The sequence below is a fragment of the Ursus americanus genome, chromosome 3 (assembly GCF_024610735.1).
Source record: "Ursus americanus isolate L20-20 chromosome 3, mUrsAme1.1.p, whole genome shotgun sequence".
NCBI classification, from domain to species: Eukaryota; Metazoa; Chordata; class Mammalia; order Carnivora; family Ursidae; genus Ursus; species Ursus americanus.
Window position 1 is genome coordinate 65,890,030 of NC_142129.1, and position 26,209 is coordinate 65,916,238.

Here is a 26,209-nt window from a genome sequence, read left to right on the forward strand (position 1 = left end):
AAGCATGGTCTGTGAGTCAAGTGCAGTCGAAATGAAGAGGAAGATTGAGTATGGGAGAAGCTCAATGGATGTGATGATCTTGACAAGAGGACTCAAGCCTGATTACAGTAAGCTATGAACAGACTTGAACCTGAGGGATGTGGAGAACAATTTTAGGCAATTCTTCTGTAAGGTTTTATAGGAAGGATCAAAGAAATGAGACTTGGATCAAAAAATGTTTCTTTAAGTAACTAATATTAGATACTAGCTACCATGTTTTGCCCACTGTGTGCCAAGCACTACGTACTTTATCTCGTGGACATTTTAATCCTTAAAATTCTCTCAGATAGATATTATAATTTACTTTTACATGAGTCAGCTGAGGCAAAGAGATAGATAACTGGCCCAAGACCTTGCAACTAGTAACTAGAAGAGCTAACGTTGGAACTCACATCTCTCCCATTTTAAGGCCCTGTTTTTTCCATGAAACTGCAATGGCCAAGTGCCTAGTCTCACCCACACTCTCCAGTGGAATGTGTGTAAATGTGAAGCTGAGGATATTGACTCAATGTGTTAGTTAATATATTCTTTATATGTATGAAACATATCTGATTCCCACTGACTCTGGCCAGTGATCTCATATAAGTGGAACTTCAGAGGTGAGGCAGTCCTCAGGACAGTATGAACCATGGCTCATCAAGGACCCATCTTCCTTCTCTGTGCTCTGCAATCCTCAGCACTGTCTTCATCTTTAGGTTGGTTTCCTTCACGCACACTGGATACCTTCTGGCATAAATATGCCATATGTTTCATTGTTTAAATCCAGAACAGATAGAAAACCTCTTTTCAAGCATAGAGTATAACTACAGTCTGCTTTAGCCAGCTAGGACCATGTCCACCCCTGTATCAGTCGTTGGGAAATTGTCAAACATTGATTGGCCTAGATGAACCAGAGCCTTTTTCAGGAGCTCAAGCTCAAGGGATAAATTGTCAAAATCTGGTTCTGTTAGAAACAGATAGGAGATAGATGTTGGACAGAGAATGCCCAGGGTCTGACTATGGCTGCAAACCTGTGTAAGTCATCCATGAAGGGCCACTTTACAGGTGGCCTCCCCACAAGATCTTAGGGAACACATTAACACAGGGCTAGGAAGTTACTAAAAACTTTGTCATATTCCTTTATAATATTTCTGAAAAAGGAATTCTGCCACAAATTCCCGAGTTTGTTTTTATTTGCTATTTTCTCCCACTCTGAGATCTACAAAATTAACGAAATCTACTCTTGCCATTTTTTCCTTTTCTGTCTCAGTGGAACAGCTTCCCCTCCCAAGGCTAGTCCTTAAATTATGCTTTGACCTCCAACTAAGTGTTCTAACAAATCCATTGCAACTACCCTTGCCAGCTACCAATGGCTTCCTTATTGCTCTTCAGTGGATGGGTTCTGTCCTTAGCTTATTTGATCTCCATGAATATCTTCCGCATTCTTAAAATACTTTCTTCCATTGATTTAAATAACACTACATTCTCCTGGCTTTCCTACTGCATCCCTGTGCTTTCCCCAGTTCCTTCTTCTACCTACCCTGTAAGTGTTCTATCAATCTCCATCTTTGGTTATCTTCTCACTTTACATATATTTGCTGAGTAATCCACCCATTCCTGTAACTTCAACCACTATAAATATCAGTGTTCCCTAAACTCTTTTGGGTTATGGACCCCTTTGAGATTCTGAAGAAAATTCTGGACCTTGTCCCTAAGAAAAAATATGCATAAGTAAGCACTAATTTTTCTTAACCATTTTAAGAGACTTGTGCTTCAGACCATTTATCAATTTTTCAAAAGGTATTCCTGATCTACATGGCAAACAATTCCCAAACCTTTGTCTCTATCCACCAGTCTTGGTCAGATTGCCTAGTTAATATCTCTAATTGACTATTCCACCAGCACCATATACTCAACATGTTTAAAACCTATGATCTTCTTCTTACCCTAAGCCTGACCCTTACAGATTTAATATTTTATCCTCCAATAGGATTTTGTATTTCTCCTTATTGGGTCTTGTGCAATTCTTGTTAAGCTTATTCCCAGATATTTTGGAAGTGTTTCTGTTAGGAATGATATATATTTATACCATTTCTATTTCTAGACACTTACTGCTAGCAAAAAATAAAAGCTATTTTTGTATATTTATCAAATATTCAGACACCTTATTAAGTTTTACTAGACTTTTTACTATAGTTTCTTGGATATTCTAAATGTAAATTCAAAGAATTGGCAAAAAGCTAGGTTTTTTTTTCCTTTTCTAATGTTCATGCTGATTATTTAATGTTCTTATTTAACTGCATTTGCTAATCTTGCTACTGAAAGTGTAGAATCAACAGCATGGGCATCATCTAGGAGACTGTGAAAAGGAAGCATCTCAGCCCCATCACTGGACCTATTGAATCAGAAGCTGCATTTTTAAAAGATCCCTAGATGATTAGTGTACAGTAAAGTTTGAGCAACACTGCTATGGTTTACTCAAGACATTCTTGAATCATAATGATGATAGTAGGTAGCATTATCCAGTTTCTGATTTTAATTGAAATAAGCTCTATGTTTCACCAGTTAAGTGATCTTGGTAAATAATTTTTATAACACAAAAGTAAGTTCCTTCTCTTGCTATCTTAGAATTTTTTATTTAGAATGACTGCTTAATGTTATCAACTTTTATATATATATAATAGTCTTTCTACTCTAATTCAATTAGTTTAATGTAATTCATCATATCAACAAATGGTACAGTTCATTATACTGACAAAGTATCTTTTGACAATAACTGGATCCTTTTTCCTAATACTTTATTTTTTTCTATATCCATAAGCAATTAGTCTCTAGCTTTCTTTATTAGCTTAGGGTATTAAATTATTGCTGGTTTTATAAAATAATTTGGGTACTATCTTTGTCAGTAGACTGGAACAGTGGTTGAGAAACCTAGTTTGCACAATAGAATCACCTGGGGAGCTTTAGAGAAGTACTGAAGTTTAGGCCCTGTCTTCCAGGGATTCTGATTTAATTAGTCTGGGACTCACCAGAAAACAGTATTTTTAAATTAAAACAACAACAACAACAACAACAATAATAAAAACAGCTCCACAGGTGATTCTAATGAGTTTCTCGGACTGAGAAATACTGGTCTAAAATCCTCTAAATAACTTCAGAAGATTAAATACAATTTAAGCATTCTCTTGTCAATGAGTGCTATTTAGTCACCTTCTCAATGTCTTCTATGGTTATTGTTCCATAAAATTTCCCATTTCTTTTTGAATGAATTTTAATAAACTATATCTTGCTCTTTATGAAGTTAAGGGCATTTCCTTCTATTCCCATTTTGCTGAGAGTTTTTATTATGAACGGCTATTCAATTTTGTCAAATGCTTTTTCTGTGTCTATTGAGATGATGATGTTGCTTTTCTTCTTCAGTCTGTTAATATGGTGAATTACATTGATTGTGAACTGTTGAAGCAGCCTCTTATGCCTAAGATAAATCCCACTTGATTGTGATATATTATCCTTTTTATATATTGCTGGATTCTATTTGTTAATATTTTGTTGAGGGGAAAAAAATGGAAACTCACCTTTACTGGTCATTCCTCCCTTTCCTTCCCATATACCTGTTATTGTTTACTTCTCAAATTCTTCAGGTAGTTGCTTCATTGCTTTTTGTACTCTATCCAAATTTTCAGTTGGAATCAGTGGAAGCGATAAGTTGTGGTAGTTTCCCTCCACCTTTACTAGCAGCAGAAGTCTGTTACTGTTTTTGTGTGTTTTTTATAAACAGAACGTCAATCTATTTTTAAATGGGCGAATTCAATCTATTCAGTCACACAACTCACATTCTTGATTTTGTTTAATCTTACTTTATGTATATTTTTATTGTACTTTTTTTATGTTTTATTTCTGGTGTTTAATTATCCCCTGCCCCCATCTCCTGTTACTTAGGAATACTACTGCAATTTTTCAATTTTTCAAGTGAATAAATATTCACTTTTCCTTTCCTGGGGCTCACAGGCAAGCATCTTTCACTCAAATATTATATGAAAAGTAGATACCAACTGTTTTCTCTCCAACAAGGCATTGGTCTTTCATTTCTTTATTCCTTTATCCAATAAGAAAAGCTCTTTAGAACATTCTTTCAACACTTCTTCTCCAAACCAAATGAATCTTTTCCCATGTTTTCATTTCTCTTCTTTTCCACCTGTTATACACTAGGTTGTACAGAGATTTGGTACGTCCTTTATTTCCAGACTACCATTATTTTTTTGCAGTACATGAGCTCTATTCCAGGATCATTGTCTTAGCCTTTGCATTACATGTAATGATTATGCACTTAGATAGATGGGGAGATACTTTATACTCCTTTGCTTTTCTCCATGTCCTCTTTCTTCATCTTTTCTTATCTTGAATCTTGAATTCGCTGTTCTGCCTGATTTCATTTTGATTATAGTTCACAATTTTTTGGTTTTAGTCTCTTTTCAAGTATTTTCCTCAGACTTGATAGAAAGTTAATACATTCAGTAATTCTTTGTACATTTGCAAACAACTTTTTATATCCCAGTAGATGAATCTCAGAAACCTAATGAGCAAAAGAAGTCAGACACAAATGAGTACATGCTGGATGATTCCACCTACAGAAGTTTAAGAATAAACAAAGCTGATATATATAGAGAGATGGATAGATAGATATAGAAAGATAGATAGATGTGTACATATGTGTGATAATGGTTAGAATAATGGTTACTCTGGGGAGAGGAATGAGAAAGTCTACTGGGGTGCTGGAAATGTCTGTTTCTTGTTCTATGTAGTGGTTATATGTGTTTATACATATGTAAAAATCAACAAGCTATATGCTTAAGATTTTTGTACTTTATTATATACGACATATACCTCAGTTAAAAAAAACAGGTTTAAAGAGGATGAAAAACATTAATAACTTAAGTATGAAAGAAAATTGAAAAAGAATGTCTTTCCTCTGTAAACAGCACCAGACCAAAAACTGCTAAAGGAAATTTCTAGCAAAACTCTCAGGAACAGATATATTTAATGCTATTTTAAAAATAGTTCTCATTTTTAAAAATAAAGCAATAAAAAGATTCCCAAGTCATTCTGCAACATGAAAAGATGACTTCATGTTTTTGCCCTTAAACTGGCCAGAACAAAGAAGCATCAAGTACTCACTTTATAAAGAAAGCTGAAAATAGTTGGAGACATCTGATCTTGTTAGGAGTGGCTGAACTAGTCCTCCTAAACCAATCCTGTCTCCTTCTATTTAAGAGTGGTAGAAAAAGGGTAAAGCTGCAAAGGCAGCGAGGCCTCCCCACTCCCGATCCCCTCCTCATCTTCCCACTCCCGCCACCCACCCCAAGACCCTTCAGCAACAGGTTAAGCTTGATCTGGAGGGAAACAGATTCAAACAATTAAGAATGGACATAGTTGACATCTATCCTGTGAGCTCAAGTTGCTAGGGTCCATAATACCCAATTAGAATTTCCACCAAAGACTGGTCACCATGTAAGTCAATCAATAATCCATGAAAATATTTTTTTAATCTATTTAAAAGCCAGAAATGAGTTGGGAAGCATGACATACCAACTGCATGCTACTCTTTTACAGACAATACACATGAATTTTAAGAAAAAGATCAGTGAAGACAAAACCCGTTTATGTCAATCCGGGTTCTTCCTATTATAGGAAAATCATCTTCTGTAACACACTTACATTTCTTCACTAAGGGCCCAGTTTCATTCTTTCTTTTTGAACTCTGAGCAAATGAAATTTGTGAAGCAATCATTGCATTTGCTGGAGCTGAGGGTCTGTTTGCATTTCCATTCATCTCCTCATTGCTGGGTTCTGCATTCAGGCATTGGGAGAAAAAAAGCTAATAGAGCAGCAGGCCTTGGTCTGAAATCAGCACTGAGAGTATCAACCCACGTAGAAATAGATCTTTTTGTAAGGTTGAATGGGGCTGATAAAATAATAGATTGTCCTGCTGTGTGGAAGCTATGGGGATGCAGCTAATGGGACTCACACAGGTCCCCAGAACCCACCTAGCAGTTGCAGCAAGAATCTGATAAAAAAGCAAGCTCTAAGTAAGGTGCGATAGGTAAATTAACCCAATAGGTAAAGTGTGTGTGTGTGTGTGTGTGTGTGTGTGTGTGTGTGTGTGTTGGGAGGCAAAATTAACCATTAACACACACTTGTTTGATATATCTAGCTTCTGTTGCAAGTTCTAGCAATGTTTTAGCCGTCCTTTTGGAAACATGCCCCACGTTTCAACCATACTCCTGCAGGGAGAACAGGCTCCCAGGGACATAGGGGTGTATATGCCATTAAAACTAATCAATTGCATTGTTAAATTATACAAATATTTCCTTGCAGTTATTAAAAGAAATGTAATTTTCTGAACAATATCACACAAATAAAACATTTCCCGAGACACTGCAGAAGTCAATACGTTCTTTTGGAGTCGCCAATACGTTTCTTTGTGATTTCTAGCTCATTCAGCACCTTAGGAACCAAGCAGACATGTTCTGCAGCTGGAAAGTATCAGGGCAACTTAAGCATGTCCCCCAGGCTGACCTATGGCTTTTGGCTCTGTCCCTCCTATCCTAACAGACAGAAAGAATGCACAAGGAATGTCACATTTGGATTTGGGAGGTAAAAGGTGTGGTAAAAAGAATTGATAACCATACAATGAGTACACATCAGCCAAATTAAAGTGTGTGTGTGGTGGGGGAGAGTCACCTGCTCTAAGGGGAAAGAGTAAATAGCTCTTGCTAAGGTATAAATAACTAATAAACAATTCTCACAGTAAAGCCAAGTATGCAAATGTTATTTCCTTCTGTAGGATTTGTAACCACTTCCATTAGCTTTTTTCATTTTTACCAAGAATAAAATCTTAAGTTAAATGGAAAGAGCTAAAATCCTGGAATATGGAATCTTGGTCTTACTAAGCTAGCAAGGGCCACTGCCCTTCTGGGAGCCTGTGGTGACTATAGCGTGTGGCTTTTCCTACACCCCTGAAAGTGCAACTACCGACTCTACCTTATTTCCCTGTCCTTCCAGGATACAGGGCTCTGTGTGCTTCTCTGGTCCCTGTGTAAAGAATTAGAATATTAGGACATAGTGCAACTCCTCAGTGTTAACTCCATGTTAGGTCCTGAAAGAGTCAAACATTTGGGGTATTGAGGAGGGAATCAAGGATAATCCAGCAGGTCCTAACACATGCCCTTGTGAGCCATGTCGCAATTAGCTCACAAGCTAAAAGAACTTGAGTTTGTAGAGAGTTGGTAATAATAGGGCAGACTGGGTAGGCTTGGCCTTGCAAGGAATCTGTGAGACAACCTCAACATTCCCTTCCTCTGAAAAGGCTCGGAGACCTGAGGGACATGAGGAACACTAGTAGTCATTCTAGACATTTGGAACTTGGTCTTTCTCCCACATGCATTCCTTGTCTGGTTGCATCAAAAAATATAGGGTTGAGGAGGGACCCAAATGTTAGAAAGTACTTTCCAGATAGGAGCAAAGGAGCAGAGCCCAACATCCACGTAACTGTATGCTCTATCACCTTCAGCTGCTCTCTGAGGTCTATCTACATCCTCCCCAATGCAGCATGACCAAACTCAGATTCAGCCATGGGTGGCTGTAAGTGATGTTGGTAGTATTACTTCTTAGAACTGCTTCTAAGCTAGGGCCGCCTAGGTGGCTTAGTCGACTAAGCATCTGTCTTTGCTCAGGTCATGATCCCAGGGTCCTGGGATCTAATCCGGCATTGGGCTCCCTGCTCAGCAGGAAGTCTGTTTCTCCCTCTGCCCCTCCCCCCATTCGTTCTTTCTCTCTCCCTCCCTCACAAAATTAAATAATCTTTAAAACAAACAAACAGTTTCTGAGCTGATCATGCTATCCATGGTAGGTATTCAATAAAAGTACTGAATGATAATATTCTACCTTAAGTTGTTTCTTATCTCTCACATATAGCTATATTTTGTTTCCCCATTAGGATCATAAGCAGGGATCACATGTTACGTTTCACCTGCCTTACAGTTCCTCAAAGAGCACCATACATAGAGTGCTCTGGGGAAACACTGAATCCTTAATACTTTTCTGTGCTTACAAATAGATGGGCATTCTATTTATGCTTATTTCTTCGTTTACATTATTCAATATAGTGTGACCTTTCAAACTTTCACCTGCAATGACTGCTAGTATAACATACCAGCCACTAAGTGGAATTAGTTTTCCTAGTTCTGGTGGAGAGCTGCAAGACGTAGAACATTTGATCCACTTTATATGATATTTTGATAATTCATATCCTCTTACTGAGAAGAATTACAGCTAAAAGGAAAAAAACAAAAAACAAAAAACAGAAACATTGTCTGGTAGGTAAATATAAATTTTCTCTCATTCCTTATATTTATCCATTTTCAAGACCACTTTCCATTTATTTAGTTCTCTTTTCTGAAGTGTTTCTGAGAAAAAAATAAAAGCATATTTCCCTTGAGGTAGTCTGTTTGGAATGAATTATTCAAAGGGCAACCCAGCAATGTGTGGGCTTCCATAGGTAACATGGCCATCCACCACTTTAAGGAAAAACAATATAAATAGATAAAGCAGTTAGCAGGTAATTACATGCATTAAAGAAAGATTTTCCACTTTCCAGAAGAGAATTACTGCAAGCTCCCACGTTGCATTGAACATGAATTTCAACTTTTAAATTCTGATTTGCATAAAACTTTTCATAACAGAGGCATACCTCTAACAAGAATTTCTCCTATACTGGGATTTGGCATTGGCCCACACAGACTCCCCAACTGGCAGCAGATAGCATTTCAAAGCCTTTTTGGAAATGCCAATCCTACACTGAAAAACCTAAGGATGAACATTATCTGCTAATTATAATGAGGAGGAGCCTGAGGGAGAATCTTCTAATCCAGAGAGATTACATCGGCATTTGAAAGAGTGATGTCAGACCCCTCTACAGCTGTGACCCTCAGGTCTATGCCAATCAAAGGCTCAGTGTGCAGCTGGATTTGGTCATTTGTTCTAGATCTTATCAGGCTTGACTCCTTCTCCCATTAGAACTCCCCTTTCTCACTTGCAGCCTCAATTTTCGTCTATTCACAAATACTCAGAATTGAAAGGAGCTCGAAAGTCTTCTAATCCACTGATTTTGAAACTCGTTTGTTTTTCTTTTTTTAATCAAGGAATCCTTTCCTCAAATGAAGGTTCCCCCAGAAACCCAAAGTGTAAAACAGAGCCACCTGGATGTGCTGTGCTCACGGTGGGGGGGGGGGGGGGAAGGGTTTGCCGGGGAGAGAGGAGCCGGGCCAGGGGCCCACCTGCAGCACTGACCTGCCCCCTCCCACTAAAGACTTCAAGATAGCAAACGCCACTTCCTCCACAGAGGAATGAAGAAACCGGAGGCTGGATTCTGTGTTTCTCCAGAGAGGCACTATTGGCATTTGGGGGCAGAAGCAGCCTTCCTGTGTAGGACTGATTCTTCATGGGAGTCACTGAGCTTCCCTAGCTAAGTGTCTGTATTGCCCTCCCATACGTGTGTTGACTGAAATCAGCTACTGAGGGGAGTGGTCTGGTTCCACCTGGGCTGAGAATCACATGACGCAGGCGTGATTGGCCCACGGTTAGAGGACAAGGCCAGGGTGAACCCAGGTTCCTTGACTCCCAGCCTATTGTTTCCTCTCCATCTCATGGACTTTCCTGCCAGCTACAGGTTTTCCTTCCTTACTCCTTTAGAGCTTCGCCCTAACAGTTTGGACCCTGTCTACTGAAATTCGGCTTCTACTTGTCCATGAGGCTGCCTTTACCGTACCACTGCCATTGTTGCTCCCAGCATGGAAGCCAGGCAGGCTCTCCCACCCAAGACTAGAGATTAACGTAGCCAAAAAAAAAAAAAGATATCCCCAGCACTTCCTCAGTTTATAGTTAGCACAAACTTAACTCCTGGCCTCATGACAAATGCAGCTTCTCAGTGAGATGTGCTTTTCAGTTCACTAGCCCAGAACTGATTTTTTTTCTTCATCCCAAATTGTACTGTTTGATTCTGGATCATCTATATAGTCTCTGTAACCTTGATTGGAGCAAATCATTTCTTGGCTGCTGTCCTAAGCAAAGAGCAAAGGCTTTGGAGTCAAAGACCTCCTGATTTGATTCCTGTCTCCTCCATTCATCAGCTGGGTGGCTTCCTGAGCCTCAGTTTCCTCATTTGTAAACTGGGGAGAAAATTTCCCTTGCAGGATCCTTGTATGGATTCAGTGTGATAATGTACATACGGTACTTAGTGCTGTTAGTTCCTTGTTAAATGGCTGGTGTCACTTTTAAGATTATCACCTTCACCAACGAGTCATAATTCGTTGAATAAAGTAAGTTCCCCTAAGGTGAGTTCATAAGGTTGTCACACGGAGGTAGCTAAGCATCTAGAGTGAGGATTCTAGATTCCCTGATCAGAGTTTCCCCTTGGCTTTCAAGCTTGCCCAGTAATGCGGGCCTATGTTCGAGGAGAGTGGTGGACTCCCCTCTTTCTCCTGCAATAAGACATCCCTGCAGTCATCCAAGAGATCTTATTTCCCACTGATAGAGGGGTCGGCAAATTTCCAGACCTTTTCAAATGGGTTTTTACCAACAGTCTATCAAGTCTCCAGAGGGAACTATCATGTCTGAGACAGCCAGGATCCTTTTATTACTGACAGTTTGAGCTGTGTGGTTGAAATCATTTTTGACAAGAAAAAAACAGGCTCAAGTACAATGAAAGCACAGACCGTCCACAGTGACCAATTTTCAAAGTTCAAAATCTGCAAGAGTGCTTAATTATGCCACACACAAAAAGAATTTCCATCGAAGTTTCATGTAAATTTTTGTCTTTTGCACTCAGTGCTCAAAAACCAGTTGAACAATTTCAAAAATCACAGCTATTAAGTCATCTAAACCAAACACATTGTTCTGAGATATTTGCCAAAAGTTGTTTCAGCACACAATTTGCTTTGCTGAATCAATTAGTTTTTGCAAAGTTATATTTGTGTAAAGCATTTGTTAGATGCCTGTTTAAAACCTACCCATATGGTTAGTGTTTTAAACAATATGTACAGATGTTAAGTGTGTATATGAAAAAGTATGCTTTATTGAAATAGTTAAGACCCAATAAATCATAACAAATGCAGTATTGCATTCCATGTTGGGATTCTTTTGATGAACAGATTAAGCAGCTCTTCTTAACAGTGAGCCTGCATGTGTTTCTGAGGAAATTTTGCCCAAGGAAAGACTGGCGCAGATTCCCTAGCTACATTTCCTTGTTCTTTTTATTCTCAATGAAACAATAATTATTCAATTAATCTTGTCAACAAGTGGAGGCTGGTTTCATTTGAGTTGTTTACTAATTATTATTGGGTAGATCTTTAGATCCTTGAAAATGTTGTCCAATTGCGACAAACTACTAATGAAGCAAGACTTGGTTAATTAGGGAATAAGAGCAATTAGCTTGTCAGCAGTTAATTCCAACAGTCCCTAGAGAAATGCTACATTTAGGGATATGTACCACAGGAGCTATTGACCTCTAAACCTTCCTCCTTTTCTGTCACCGCTGTTTAATAGAAAGTCACTTATTTTGTCAGGCTAATAACTGAGATAATGAAGTAGCCTATGGCTCCAGCTTGCTACTCTGTTTTTCTCTTGCTAATTTTAGAAAGTTTAAAAATAGATGAATGGATCTATTTTGGACATCATTAAAAAAGGAAAATCAAGGTGGGACTTCACAGAATACATTGAGGCCTGCTGACCACCCCCAAAGTTATCTGGATCTCATTAGTCCTCACAGAGCTTTCTCTGCCAAGAAAAGTTGGTTGCGAAATTTTTAAATTAAAAGGCTTTTATGATCCAAACCTGTTTTGTTTGAAAATTTGATTTAATGGGATGAGGGAGGATGAATCTGAAAGATATTCTCTTGTTTCCACATTTACTGACAAAAACTATCCTTAAAAAATAATGATATTAGGTAATTCATTTGTAGCCTTTTGTGTGTGTATGTGAGGGAAAAGTGGGTGAGGCTGGCATGAGGTTTACTTATCATAATAGTTCTTTAAAATTATCTTAGGACAACCTGACAAACTTGACTTCACCAAAATCTTTTTTTCAAAGATTTATTTATTTATTTTAGAGAGAGAGCATGCATAGGAGGGGCAGAGGTAGAGGAAGAGAGAGAATCCCAAGTAGACTCCATGCTCAGCGCAGAGCCCCAACTCAGGGCCCTATCCCACGACCCCCAAGATCACGATCTGAGCCGAAACCAGGAGTTGGGCACTCAACCAACTGCACCACCCAGGTGCCCCTCAAAGAGTAATAATTTAAGTCGGGATGATTGTTCTAATCTTGGACCTCCCAGTTTCAGGGTAAATTCTCTGAGGAATATTCCCTCCACATCTAGACTGTGGCTGACTCTGGCTGAGACTCAGACTGAGATATTTCACTGAACCAATTTGCTGTTTCTTGTCTCCCCATTCTTCCAAAAGGCTGGGATGGGAAAGTGTCAGCCCTGCCTCTCGGAAGACCAGTCACAGGCCATGGTCTGTCTTCCCCATGGCATGTTTCAGAACTTCACTTAACTCACTTTTACTTTTGTCCTTGGGAGTGAAAGATATGACAGTAACATAGAAGTGGAAATGGAAAAGAGGGCAACTATCTCATCAGGTAGTTTTGCTGAAGTTGTCACCAATATTAGAGATAACGGTGTTTACCTTGTTGGAATTTGAGGAGCCCAATAAATAGCATCCCCTTTTCCTGTCCTGAGTTTTGAACCAAATAAGAAATAAGACAAAAGGATAAGATGGATAGGAGCCCATTTTATCTTGATTTTAAATTAATAGAATTCAATTCAGATTGTACTACGTTCTCAGGGGAAATTACCTCCATATTTTAAAGAAATTAACAAAATGCAATACTGTTTTAAACACCAGATTAAAGATGTGGCTGCTATCAGAATATGGCTTTTATCACAGGCAAGCAGGCTTCCTAACAGGACTAGACCCCAGAATTAGAAAGACTTACCCACCCAGTGTCTGGACCGCCAGACCACATTGTGTGGAAAAACTGCCCACGTGAGCAGGTGTGTTCCTGCTGGTGGCTACACACCACAGAGGAAGACGCTGACTGTATATGTCCAGCTTCTCTTTCCAAACTCAGCAATCAGATTAAGTTGCTCCTCCTCCAAGGGAGCAATAAGGAAAAGCAAGAATAAAGGTATGTTTCCTAAGTAGGATTCCCTCCATCTGAATAGGGAAGAACTCTTCCTTTTAACAGATGTTACAGACATTGGTGTTCCATATGATGACATTTTAAATTTCATTACAAAATTAAGAGCACAGTAAAATTTGAATTAAATGTCATTAATTTAATTATTAAGGTGATTAGACAACTTTTGCATTGTCAATAAGCAAAGAATTTATAAAGCACATTAACAGTGTCTATAGAAGTTTTGAGGGACCATTTTGATTTCTTAAGAGTGTACTAATTTTAAGACATTTCGAAATACTCAAACAAAAATGGGACCTTGCTAATTATAAAATACTGTTATCTGTTGATGTATCTCACATAGTATATGTATTTTGTTCTTGTCAGAACAATGGGTATGCAGAACAAAACCAACTCAATTATTTTTATTTTACTTCTTAATATGCAATTTTGTACCAATATGCTCTACCCTTCAGTACACTGTTGAGTAAAGGAAGACTGAAAGGAAAAGGACCTATGGGCTGCCTTATCTTTCGCTTTCCTTTTATGTCATCATTTTCAGCATAAGTGATTGACTAATATGGGGGGATAATACAAGTAAGAGAAGATGTGATAGGGTTCCCTGGTATTTGTATGTCTTAGAATACTATTGCTTTCCTCCTGCATTTGAAACAAATTCTGGTGAGTTTTGTTGTTGTTGTTGTTGTTCATTTGTTCGTTTTAGAAAGAGAGCGCGTGTGTGCGCATGCAAACAAGCAGGGAGGGGCAGGGGGAGAAGGAGAGAGAAAATCTTACAACCCGGATCATGACCTTAACCAAAATCAAGGGTCGGATGCTTAACCAACTGAGCCACCCAGGTTCCCCAAAACAGATTCTGGTTTGAACAGAAAGCATGGTCTTTGGGGCCAGTTATAGTACTCCACATAGCCTGTTATTCAGTCCTGGATGTAAAATGCTTACTTTGTACTTGCTTTCAGTGTTGCTCAACTCTCATGCATTGTGGGTTCACCCAAATACCATGCTCATGAGGATCTTGTGCATGCTATCTGCAAATGGGGCAGCTGGGAGGAGAGGGAGCTATACACTTACCTTCTCTGCTCAAAGGCATGCTTTATTGTTTCATCAGACGTCATGTATGCAGCATAAGTTCAAAGACAAAATTACTAAGAATTTCAAAATAGAGATAGCAGAGAGATAAACCAAGTGTGGGGCACTTTCTAACACAGGATTCTGTGTGATGGCACAGGTCTCATGCCCAGGAAGCCAGTTCTGGGTAGAAAGTTGGACCTAAGGGAATTCAGGCCACAGAAGGAAAGGCTGAATTCAAGGGTAGTGAACTGAAAATGAGGAACAGGGGGTGGAACAACCCCTAATTCTTGCTTTAAGCAATTGCTGTCACTTTTGCCAGGAAGTAAGAGTACCAGCAACAAATGGGCCTTGTACCAACAGAACACCAGGCTGCAGGCTATTGCTGGCAAGAGTATTAGAGGTGACTTACCCCTCAATAAATACAAAGTAATTCTTCTTAAGTTGTTATTCAACATTTTATGGACCCAATTTAGCCTTTGTGCTAAATTACCTTCCACTAAGCACAAAAGTATGTGAATTTTTGTTTCATTTTTGTGGGCATCTGGCAACAACCAGTCTGGTTAAATAAAAGTTTATTATAATTTTTCAACTGACTTAGTAAAATTGGTATAAATATGTAGGTTTGGTAAATTAAACAGCTTTCAAAGTCCTTTAAACTCATTACATTTGCAACCACTTTAGAATTTACAAAGTGCTTTTTACCTATAGAATCCCCGTTTAACCCCCATAATAACCCTGTGAGGTAGAATAGGCAGGCACTATTATCCCTGTGTATGGGCATGTTTACCAGAGCTCTGCATTGAATTCCATGAACCTACATCTCTCCATGGCCTCAGCTGATTGGAAAAGTGGAAGCATTTAATGCAAGGGAAATCAGACCTTAAGCTAGACAGTGATGGACCTTGTGCTACCAGACTCTAAAGATGAACTGAGTCAATTGGGCATATCTCTCAGAAGAGGTAAGGTAATTTGTCCAATACACACCCCTTTATGCAGCTTATAACTTGTCTCAACAGTTCTAAAACAGATTTGTTGAGACACTTTCTCAAATCGCCCCTTTCTCATTCTTTTCTATCTTTGTAAAAGGCACTTCCATCCATATATTTGCTCAGCCAACCCCTAGGAGTTAGCCTTGAGTGCTCCTCTCCCTTGCATCCAATCTATTACAAGTTCTACCAGTTCTATTTATAAATTCAGTCTATCTGCTTATTTTCATCGCTGCTACCCACCCCCTGGTCCCAGCTACACTCTGTCCTTGCCTAACTTTGCAATAGCCACAAAACTGGTCTCCCTGCTTCCGTTCCTGATCCATCGTAATCCATTTTCCACACAAGAACCATGTATAGAGCTTTATAAAATGTAAATCAAGCCATTTATATGCTTAAAAATTTTCAGAAGTCCTTCATAGTTCAGGAACTCATTGCCTTGACTTCCAAGGGTCTGCATGATCTGGAATTTGCATCCCTCTGCAAACCTGATTCATAGCAATCTCTTCAGCCACACTGGCCTTCTGTTAGTCACTGGAGTCCATCGAGCTCTCTCCACCCTGGGGCTTTTGTACTTGCTAGTCCCTCTGCCTGAAATGTTCTTCTGCCAACCCTTTGCAATGCTTATTTTTGAAATCATTTTGGGAGGGATTAGTTTAATTGTCACCTCTGCAGGGAGGCCCTTTAATGATCTCCACATCTGAAGTGATTCTCCACCCCCAGTTATGTATGCCCTATCCAGCTCCTATTTATTCCTATCATAGAATCTATCACAGTCTTACTTATTATGACTTAGCTTAATTATTGAACTTTCCCCCACCAAAATGTAAGTTTCATGAGGGCAAAGACTTGTCTGAATTGTTTATCATTGTGTCCCTAGCACATAGAACAGTACCTGGAACATAATAGGCACTTAATGATTTTTTTATTTAAATGAAGAATAGGAGGAATGGATAGCCGAATGGATATATCAAATTTGCCTGAGGTAGTGGAGACTGGGGCAACCTGACATACATCAAAGACTGTGTACATGTGGAGGAAATAAAAATTATGCATAAATAAAGGAGAAAAGGAACATGAACATGATTGCAGAAATGAGCCAAAATCTGAAAAAGAATGAATACTGGCCCTAGAGCTGCCTTCAGTGAGACCAATGTCCTAGTTCTTAACTCAGCACAGGTGTGTCCTAACAATAAACTCTTTTTACCAGACACCAAAGTCCCAAGTTTTTTAAATTAGAAAACCGAAGGCAATTCTGCAGTCTTGTCTTCTACTACTGTGGTTTTTGTCAAGATTCTTTTAGCTACAAGTAACACATATATAATTCAAGCTAGCGTGAAGAAAAAAGGGGACTTTTATTGACTCGTAAAACTAGAAAGTCTAGGGACATAGTTGGTTTAGGAATGGCTGAACCTAGAAGCTCAATTTATATCATCTTCTCTCTCTCTTTCTTTTTCAATCTCCTCTCTGGGTATACAGATTAGATAGATAGATAGATAGATAGATAGATAGATAGATAGATAGATAGATATAGGTAGATATCCATCCCCGTTTCTTAAACTTGCTTCCCTCCATGCTGCAGATTCACTCTTAGCAAGTTCTCACCTTTTGGAAGAAAACACGGCCATAGTCACACCCATACCCACATTCTTACAACTCTTGATCAGGAAGGGAGGGATACTGTCCCTCTCCCAATGAATTTCACAGGACTCTTTTACCTGACTCAATTTGTATGAGTCCAGAAGGCTAAGTCACTGTGAATGGTCATCCTAGATGACTTGTCAAATCTTTTAGCCAGCAAGCCAGGCACAGTGACAAACAACCCATGAAGACCACATGGAATGGGTGACATGTGGCTTCCCCAAGGAGGAGATGCTGTCAGACAAAAATGACACATCTACTCCTGTACTCCACCCCCATCCCAAATGCCTTACAATTCCCTGCACACACCATGCTCTTCTATATGACAAGAGTTTGTATGTGCCCCTGCCTTAGATTACCTTCTCGCTCAGCCAACTGGTGAATTCAGGATGATATGTTTACTCTAAGAGTACTCCATGCGCACCTCCGTGATGGCCAACTCACTGCTCTGTGTTCTCGATCTTTGTTTACATGTGTCTTTCTTTGTCAGACTGTGAGAGTCTTGACTTCAGGGACAGTGAATCATTGCTCAACATAATAGGTGCTCCATAAACAAATGGATGTGTGACTATTTCACATTCAAAGGTCACACAACTGATGAATTCTTCAAAACTTGTGTAGCATTATAATTACACAAGACACAGGGAGCTATGACTTTTTCAGCTATTGCAGGAAATGCCTTAATTTGGTAATTAATGTTGAAGAGAAGCAAAACAGTTCTCCGCCGAATAAATACAAAAGGTCTTAGATTGTTCCACTGAAGTAACTTGCATCACTAGAGTTCTGGTAACTCAGGGAACTTTTCTTTTCATAGTCTTTCCAACAATCGATATTCCAAGCAAGCATTTATCCAGTGTGCACTTAGTGGATACTGAATAGGAGTCTGACCAGTTACCAAGGACAGAAAGATAAGTGAAACATGTCCCCTGACATTGAGGAGATATAGTCAATAAAGGGGTCAGACATAGCAGCCTATATGATCCTTTAAGATTAGGGAAATCATGTCACCCTTCTGTTCAAGACCCCCAGTGGTTTCCCTTCTCCCTTATAATCTCCAGACTTCTTACCATGACCTACAAGGCCCTCATAGCGTGGCTTTCTCCTACCTTTCTGACCTCATCTTTCACCACTTCACTATAACCAGCTTTCTGCCTCAAGCCCTTGAACTATTTCTCTGCCTGAAACGCTCTTCCCCAGATGTCCATAGTTCAATCTCTCACTTCCTTTAGATCTCAGCTTAAATGCTTTCTTAACAAAAATTGAATTAAATTAAATTAAATTAAAATATAAATAAATGCTTTCTTTTTTGAAAAAGTTCTTTTTAAGATATTTTATTTATTTGAGAGAGAAAGTGCTCGTGCATGCACATGCACGGGCACAACAGGGGGAGGGGCAGAGTGAGAAGGAGAAGCAGACTCCCTGCTGAGCAGGGAGCCCAGTTCAGGGCTGGATCCCAGGACCCCTGAGATCGTGACCTGAGCCCAAGGCAGCTGCTTAACCGACTGAGCCACTCAGGCACCCCAAATAAATGCTTTCTTAACAAAAAGGACTTTGCTGTCCAGACTATGCACCACACAGTTCCCAGCACTATTCCCAAACCCCTGCACCTAGCTTTCTTTTTTTCAAGCACTTATTGCTAACTGATATATGTTTGTTTTTTTAATAGTATCTCCCTCTCTTTCTTATACCCACGATCATAAGCTCCATGAAATAGGAATTTACAGTTTTATTCATATTCAACAAATAGATGTTGGATTAGTGAGTGAATAAATGAGTGCTGTAATACAAACTTTTCCAAGGTATACTGTACACAATTATAACAATTATTCTCTTAAAACTGCACTGATGATACCTTTTACTAATGAGAACTGAATCCCAGTGTTTACGTAGGACATGGCTCTAGGTGGTGAGGCTATTTCTCATTTCTAGAGAACCATTAAAACCAAGACACCGAACTAGATGATGTGAAGGGCTCATATAGGGTTAAAATAAGATTCAGACTTTAAGGAGACTTTGGCCTAGTAGAAGAAAGAAAATCCACACCTGATCATACAAATGTAGTTAGCAACAGGAGTCCAAAGACAGAGCATGTCATGAAGGCTCAAAAGAGAGAGAAAATTCTTGTAGGGAGGATCAGAGAAGATTTGAAGGATGAACTGGTGTTTCAGTTAGGAAGTGAAGACTAGGTAGACATGTGGGAAAGATAATTATCCACAGAAGAGACTTAGAAAACAAAGTTATGAGACCACAGGAGAAAGTCCAATCTACCTTGACTAACACTACTGTGTGTACAGGAGAAAAAGATGGAATGATCCACTGAAGTCATATACTGGGTAGTTTAGGCCCAGGGAGGCAGGCGTGTAAACCTGTGCTCAAATCCATAAGGGGCCTCGTGAACAAATTGAATATTTTTGAAACTAGCTTTTTAGCAAAATTCAAATATCAATGTACCTCCTTATCAGAGTTCCATTAAAATAACATATTTGAAAGCACTGCCACATGTTATATTTCACTAATAAGATTTTTTGTTTGCTAATTATTTAGAAGATATTGTCTAGTCATGAAAGCAATTTGAATGAAGGAATGACATAATTAGAGCTTTTCCTTATTATCAAATTACCTGACAGATCTGGTGTGATTTGGTTTTCTCTTGACCAGGTGTTTTTAAAATGCTGAACACAATTTTGGCACAACACTATTTCCCTATATGTCAACCAAAGATATAACGACAACGTTAGCCTCTTTTTTATACATAGGCCACAAGACGGAGGATCTAAACTTAAACATTAAGAAAAAATCTGAAAATGTTGGGAGGTGGTAGAGCCTGATTGTGGGTTTGATGCTGCCTCTTACGTTCGATAGCTGTGTGACTGCACAGGACACTCTACTTCTCTGGGTTTAGTGATTAGTGCTGTTGAGACTTAAATAAGATAATGTGTTTCAAGTACGTAGTTTAGAGCCTGGCATAGAGGAAGTACTCAATAAATACTAGCTATCGTAATGTCATTGAAGTTCTCTTAGATTCCAGCCTGATGAGGATATAAAACTTTGTAATTTGGTTTTCCTGCTCTTTGTTAACAATACGACCTCTAAAAGTTGGAGTTTTGAACAGTAGTAAACTTTCATAAGTTTGAAAGATATGAAAAAATGGACTTTAGGAATGCCTGGGTGACTCGGTCGGTTGAGCATCTGGCTTCGGCTCAGGTAATGATCCCAGGGTCCTGAGATGGAGTCCCACACTAGGTTCCTTGCTTGGTGGGGAGGCTGCTTCTCCCTCTGCCTGCCACTTCCCCTGCTTGTGCTGTCTCTCTCTCTGACAAATAAATAAATAAAATCTTTAAAAAAAAAAAAAAAGAAAAATTGGACTTATCCAATTAAAGACTTTAGTGTATCAAAGGGCATTGTCAAGAAAGTGAAAAGACAACCTATAGAATAAGAGAAAATGTTTGCAAACCATACATCTGATGAGGGTTTACTATCCAAAATATATAATGAACTGGGGTGCCTGGGTGGCTCAGTGATTAAGCATCTGCCTTCAGCTCAGGGCGTGATCCCGGCATTCTGGGATGGAGCCCCACATCAGGCTCCTCTGCTGGAAGCCTGCTTCTTCCTCTCCCACTCCCCCTGCTTGTGTTCCCTCTCTCGCTGGCTGTCTCTATCTCTGTCAAATGAATAAATAAAATCTTAAAAAAAAAACACCAAAATATATAATGAACTCTTACAACTCAATGACAAAAAGACAAATGACCTGATTTTAAAATGGACAAAAGACTTGAATAGATATTTCTTGAAAAAATATATACAAATGGCCTACAAGCACATGAAAAAATACTCATTGTCATTAGTCATTAGAGAAATGGCAAATCAAAACCACAATGAGATACCACTTCATACCCACTAGGATGGCTATAAAAATTAAAATACACACACACACACACACACACACACACACACACACACACACACACACAAAACCCCCAGAAAATAACAAGTGTTGGTGAAGATATGTACCTTTTGGTAAGAATTTAAAATGATTCATCTGCTGTGGAACACAATTTGGTGATTTCTCATGAAGTTAAACAGAATTAACATAAGATCCATAAATTTCACTCCTAGGTACATACCCAAAAGAATTGAAAACGGGGGCGCCTGGGTGGCTCAGTTGGTTAAGTGTCTGCCTTCAGCTCGGGTTATGATCCCAGGGTCCTGGGATCGAGCCCTGTATAGGGCTCACTGCTCAGTGGGGAGCCTGCTTCTCCCTCTCCCCTGCTTCTGCTCTCTTTCTCTCATAAATAAATAAAATCTTAAAAAAAAAAGAATAGAAAACAGGTACTCGAACAAACACATGTACATACACGTTGATAGCAATACTATTCACAACAACCAAAAGATAGAAACAGCCCAAATATCCATCAACAGATGGTTGGATAAAAAAAAATTGTGGTATATATATGCAATGGTGTATAATTTGGCCATAAAAAAATTAAAGTATGATATGTACTACCATGTGGTTGAACCTAGAAAACATGCTAAAGTGAAAGAAACAAAACACAAAAGATCACATATTGTATGATTCCGTGTATATGAAATATCCAGAACAGGTAAATTCATAATAGAGACAGGAAAGAGATGGGTGGTTGCCTAGGCTGGGAGGAGAGGGGAATGGGGAGCAGCTGTTTATGGGTATGGGGTTGTGAAAATGTTTTGGAACTAGATAAAGATAGCAGCAGAACAACACTGTGCATATTCTAAATGCCACTCAATTGTTAATTTTTAAGTAGTTACTTTTATGTTATGTAAATCTTATTTCAAAAATATATGAAAATAAAATGTAAGGATATTAGCATTACAGCCTTCCCTAATGAATCGCTCCTATTTTATACACCCGTGGCATCTGTCTCCTCCATCATAGCATGCTAGTCCATGTGTTCTATGGGTTTACATACACATCTACTACAGGGGTCAGTAAACGATGGCCCACAGGCCAGATTTGGCCCACTGCCTCTTTTTGTGCGGCCCACAAGCTAAGAATGGTTTTTTATGTTTTTAAATGGTTGAAAAAAAATCAAACCAAGAATATAACACATGAAAATTATATGAAATTCAAATATTAGTGTCCATTCATCAGGTTGTATTAGAACATGGTCACTCTTACCCTTTTATGTACTGTCTATGGCTGCTTTCATTCTACAATAGCAGGGTTTGAAAAGTTACGATGGAGATTATATGGCCAACAGAGTGAAAATATTTACCATTTGCCCCTTTACGGATAATGTTGTTGACCCCTAATCTACTAGATTATAAACTTCTGCGGGGGGGGGGGTGTCTCTCAAGCATCCAGTCTTAGAGGCATCTATTCTAGAGGTTTGATAAATGTTGCTTGCTTTAACACCACTGTAAATGTTTTAGTATTCAAATGCGTGTCATGTGATTCCTGCTTCTATATGCTAATAAAATTGAAAGCACTAATTTCTTTATATTTCTACAAAATTTGACACTTACTTAGTTTGATATTTAGCATATGAATTCTACAAAAGATTTTTTTAACAGAAGCTCCATGCTGCAATAAGAATTTATCATTCCCAAAAAGAGAAGTAATTTTGCAGTCTTTTAAAAAATATATAAAATAGATGTTCATGTTGAAATCTTGAAAATTACACTAATGTACCATTCAAACTTTAAATGTCAGTACATAAAACTATGTTAGTTTTCTAGCACAAAAATAAATTAAGGATTAAAAAGTTCTGATCCCTAGCATTGCTTCTCTTGGGGATAAATTCAGAACTAGTACAATATTAGTTTTTAAAAACTTCTATACTTAATATTTAACTTATTGGGACAAATGGAATTTTGTAATCAGTTTTACAAAGTGAGACTATAGGTGAAGATGTAACCACTAAACATTCCTGGAGTAGATTTGGGGGAAAGAAAAGAAGCAAAAAAATTCAAAAACCAAAGAACATAGAACTAAGTTTTTTCCGTGATTGTCGGTGACAAATGAGCCAGAATCTTTGTAAGATAAAATGGTACTGAGCAGAAATCACTTATGTTTTTCAGACATTTTTCTAGCAATTTTTTTTCTGTCTCTGACTTTTAATATCCTTCCTTACTTGTATCTCTTTGTTTTGCTCAGAAAATTCTTTGGGTTGCATGGAGCTGTCAGTCTAAACAATCAAGCAATCAATTCAGTAACATCAATGTCATATGAAGAGTAACTTATTGGGAGTCCAGAGATCTCAATGTGAAGCCAAGTGACCTTGGGTCTGTTCTTTGAACCTTTTATCATCCATGATGAAGAAGGTGACTCCACAGTCTCTGAGAGTCTTCTATTCTAACATTCTAGGAGGCTAAATAATAAGTTACATTTATTTTTGACACTTGTGATTGACGCGTTATTCAGCAGATTTGGGTGAATCACATTTTTTATAGCAATATATAGATTTGGGCCTTTGTGTTTCTTATTTCTCAAATATTCTATATGCACCTATTAGTGAAGTAGCCCTAAATTTAATAGGACAATATGAATTTTCAAAGTATGAAAAGGCTATACAAATGTAAGTTATTACTATTAAATAAAATCACACAATGTTAGAGCTAGAAGGGTCTAGAATTCACCTATGTGACTTTTTCATTTCACAGATGAGAAAACTGAAGGAGGTCCAGAGGGGTGAAGTGCTTTTCCATTACTTCATGTTGCCCCATTTCTGGTTAGGGATTGCATTCCAAATCCTTGCAGTTCCTGCAATATTTGCCTATATTGGCTTTCTCAATTATAACTTTTTCAGGCAATCGTCTATTTTCCCACACTCCTAACTTTGTTATTCCCATGGCTTGATTTCAACCTAGTCTGTATGTCTGCAAAACACTGCCTTCTCTGTTTGGACTTATCAAATAGTGACATCTAAGTAGTATATTTATATTTCATCCAAGCAAGAAGTATATAGCTGATTAGAATTCAGGGCTAATAACTAAGATGAAGAAAAAGAAACAAAGATGAAATATGGGAAAAATCTTTGCCTTATTTGGACCATTTTGATGTCAGATTTTTCTTCAAAACTATGGTTTTGTATAAAGGGACAAATTAATCTGTCAAATTATATCTTGTTAACCAAAAAAAATCAACAACAGTAGTAAGATACTCCTGGCAAAAGTCCATTCATTCAGTCATTCAACAAATATTATGGACCCCTATAAATAGCAAGCCATGGTAGGAAACTCTGGAAAACACAAACAGCTAGAGTTCCTTCCTTCCTAGGAAAGAATTGAAGAGATAATGATAATGACTTAAACTTACTGAGTTCTTACTATATGCCCTGTGCTAAGTGTCTTAGATGATGATCTCATTTGATTGATCTTTACACAATATGTTATATCCTATTTTATTTTATTAATGTCAAGTTTAAATGAGATCCTGGATAAAGCTTCTAGGACAGTGCCTACAGCATATTAGATTCTCACAAAATATTAATTATCTTACGGTCCTCTTTTTATTTTACAGAAGACATCACCATTTTTCCTTCTAGAAAATATATAGTGGATTTCAGTCTGAATAAATGATACAACCAAAAAGAACTAGCTGATTGATCATAAGAAAAACCTCAAATCCAAGGGGCAGCTTGAGCAGTGGAATGAAGTTTGGCTGATGGCAGAAATGGATGTTCATCTGAAGGAGACAAAGGCTGAGGCACACGAGTGATGCTTGGAAATGGGAGGTAAACATAGTGGCTGTACCATAGAGAGTTGAGACAAGAAGAAGTCTGGGCTCTGCTTAGTCATGGAAAGGCTCCTACAATCAGAGGAGGCCCAAGTCCAAGGAACACACTGAAGAAAGTGTGGGCAGAGGCGCAAATGACAGATTGGAGTCTGTCTCATGATGCCCTAGCCTAGAGCCTTTGCAGTATGGCTTCCAGAACCACAACAGACCAACACTTTCCACAGAGATGGGGAGGAAGTTGCTAGAACAAACACTATCCTGAAACTTGCCCCAAATCTGAACCTAATCAAACCCCAATGTTTTCTTGAGGTTAGAAAAAGCCTGGCTTAGCATTTTTAAAACAATATCTATTTGCCTTTTGTCTCCCATTTGCAGCCAGAAGTGGAAGTTCTAAAAACCCATTAAAAACTTTGGGTTTTATTTTGTATTTATTTCCTTACTATATACATTGCCTAGCCAAAACCAGAAAATGCTGGAATGGCACAAGTTCATTGTCCTGAGATATCTAGATCAAAGTCGTTTGGAACTGCCTTGGCTAAGCAACTGAATTTTTCCATTCTTATCCAAACCAATGCTTTAAGCCCTCACAATTTACTCATATGCATCCACCTTCTCAAGTGTTCTGAGGCATTTCTTTCAGCACACATGTTGGCCTTCAAAGGGTAACAAGCAGTTGTGTGCTGGCGAAAGCTAAATTTCAAGTTTATACCTCCCTACTATCATCCAACAAAGAGAACAAGAACTTCTGGCAACTTTGTCCACTCTCTAAATTCTATACGGAGCGAAAATATAGGAAAGGCAATGTCAAAGACCCTCTTGCATAGAGATTTGTTGTGTTCGCAGTGCATTTTACACTGTCAAATTATCCTTCCTCTTGTGTTTAGAAATCACTTTGACCAAGTAAAATTTTAAGGCAATTCATGTCATTCAATCAGCAAGTTTACCAGAAAACTGGTGTCATTTTTTTCTTGAGGTCTTAGAGTAGTATTTCTTGGGTGTCATCTAAATCTGCCCTATCTGAAAAGTAGCATTTTTTTTGGGTAACCAACAATTTACATTTATTGCTCCATTGGTCACCTTAATTCTAAGTGACTTTGATCTATAGATGTATTATCTTTCAGGAAATTATTGAAAGTATAAAGTGCTTAATCTTGTCTTCATTAAAAAATTTTCAGTTTATCTATGATAGATTTTTGCTATGAAAATTCTTATCTTGATGTTTTTCCCAATGTGCTACAAGAGCAAACTAGAGTTTGTCTTACCAGAAAGTCAATTCTTGGGATGCCTGGATGGCTCAGCCAGTTAAGCATCTGACTCTTGATCTCAGCTCAGGTTTTGGTCTCAGGGTCATGAGTTCAAGCCCTATGCTGGGGCTTCACGCTGGGCATGGAGGCTACTTTAAAAAACAAAAACAAAAACAAAAGTCAATTCTCAGAGGACAATTCCATCTTTTCAATAAGATGAAGGAAATTTATGATGTTGTCCTGCTCAAATCTGCTGAGAAAACATCATAGTAATGCCCATCTTT

The 26,209-nt window shown here is 38.4% G+C and overlaps 1 long non-coding RNA gene across 1 annotated transcript in view; it reads left to right on the plus strand.

The window, feature by feature from the left end:
* LOC123789258 (uncharacterized) overlaps positions 1-26,209 on the plus strand; it is a 240,038-nt gene that overhangs the window by 165,682 nt on the left and 48,147 nt on the right. Inside the window, exon 2 of the long non-coding RNA XR_006778753.2 lies at positions 24,466-24,679. This is a non-coding gene — a long non-coding RNA (uncharacterized LOC123789258). The remainder of the gene's footprint in view (positions 1-24,465; positions 24,680-26,209) is intronic.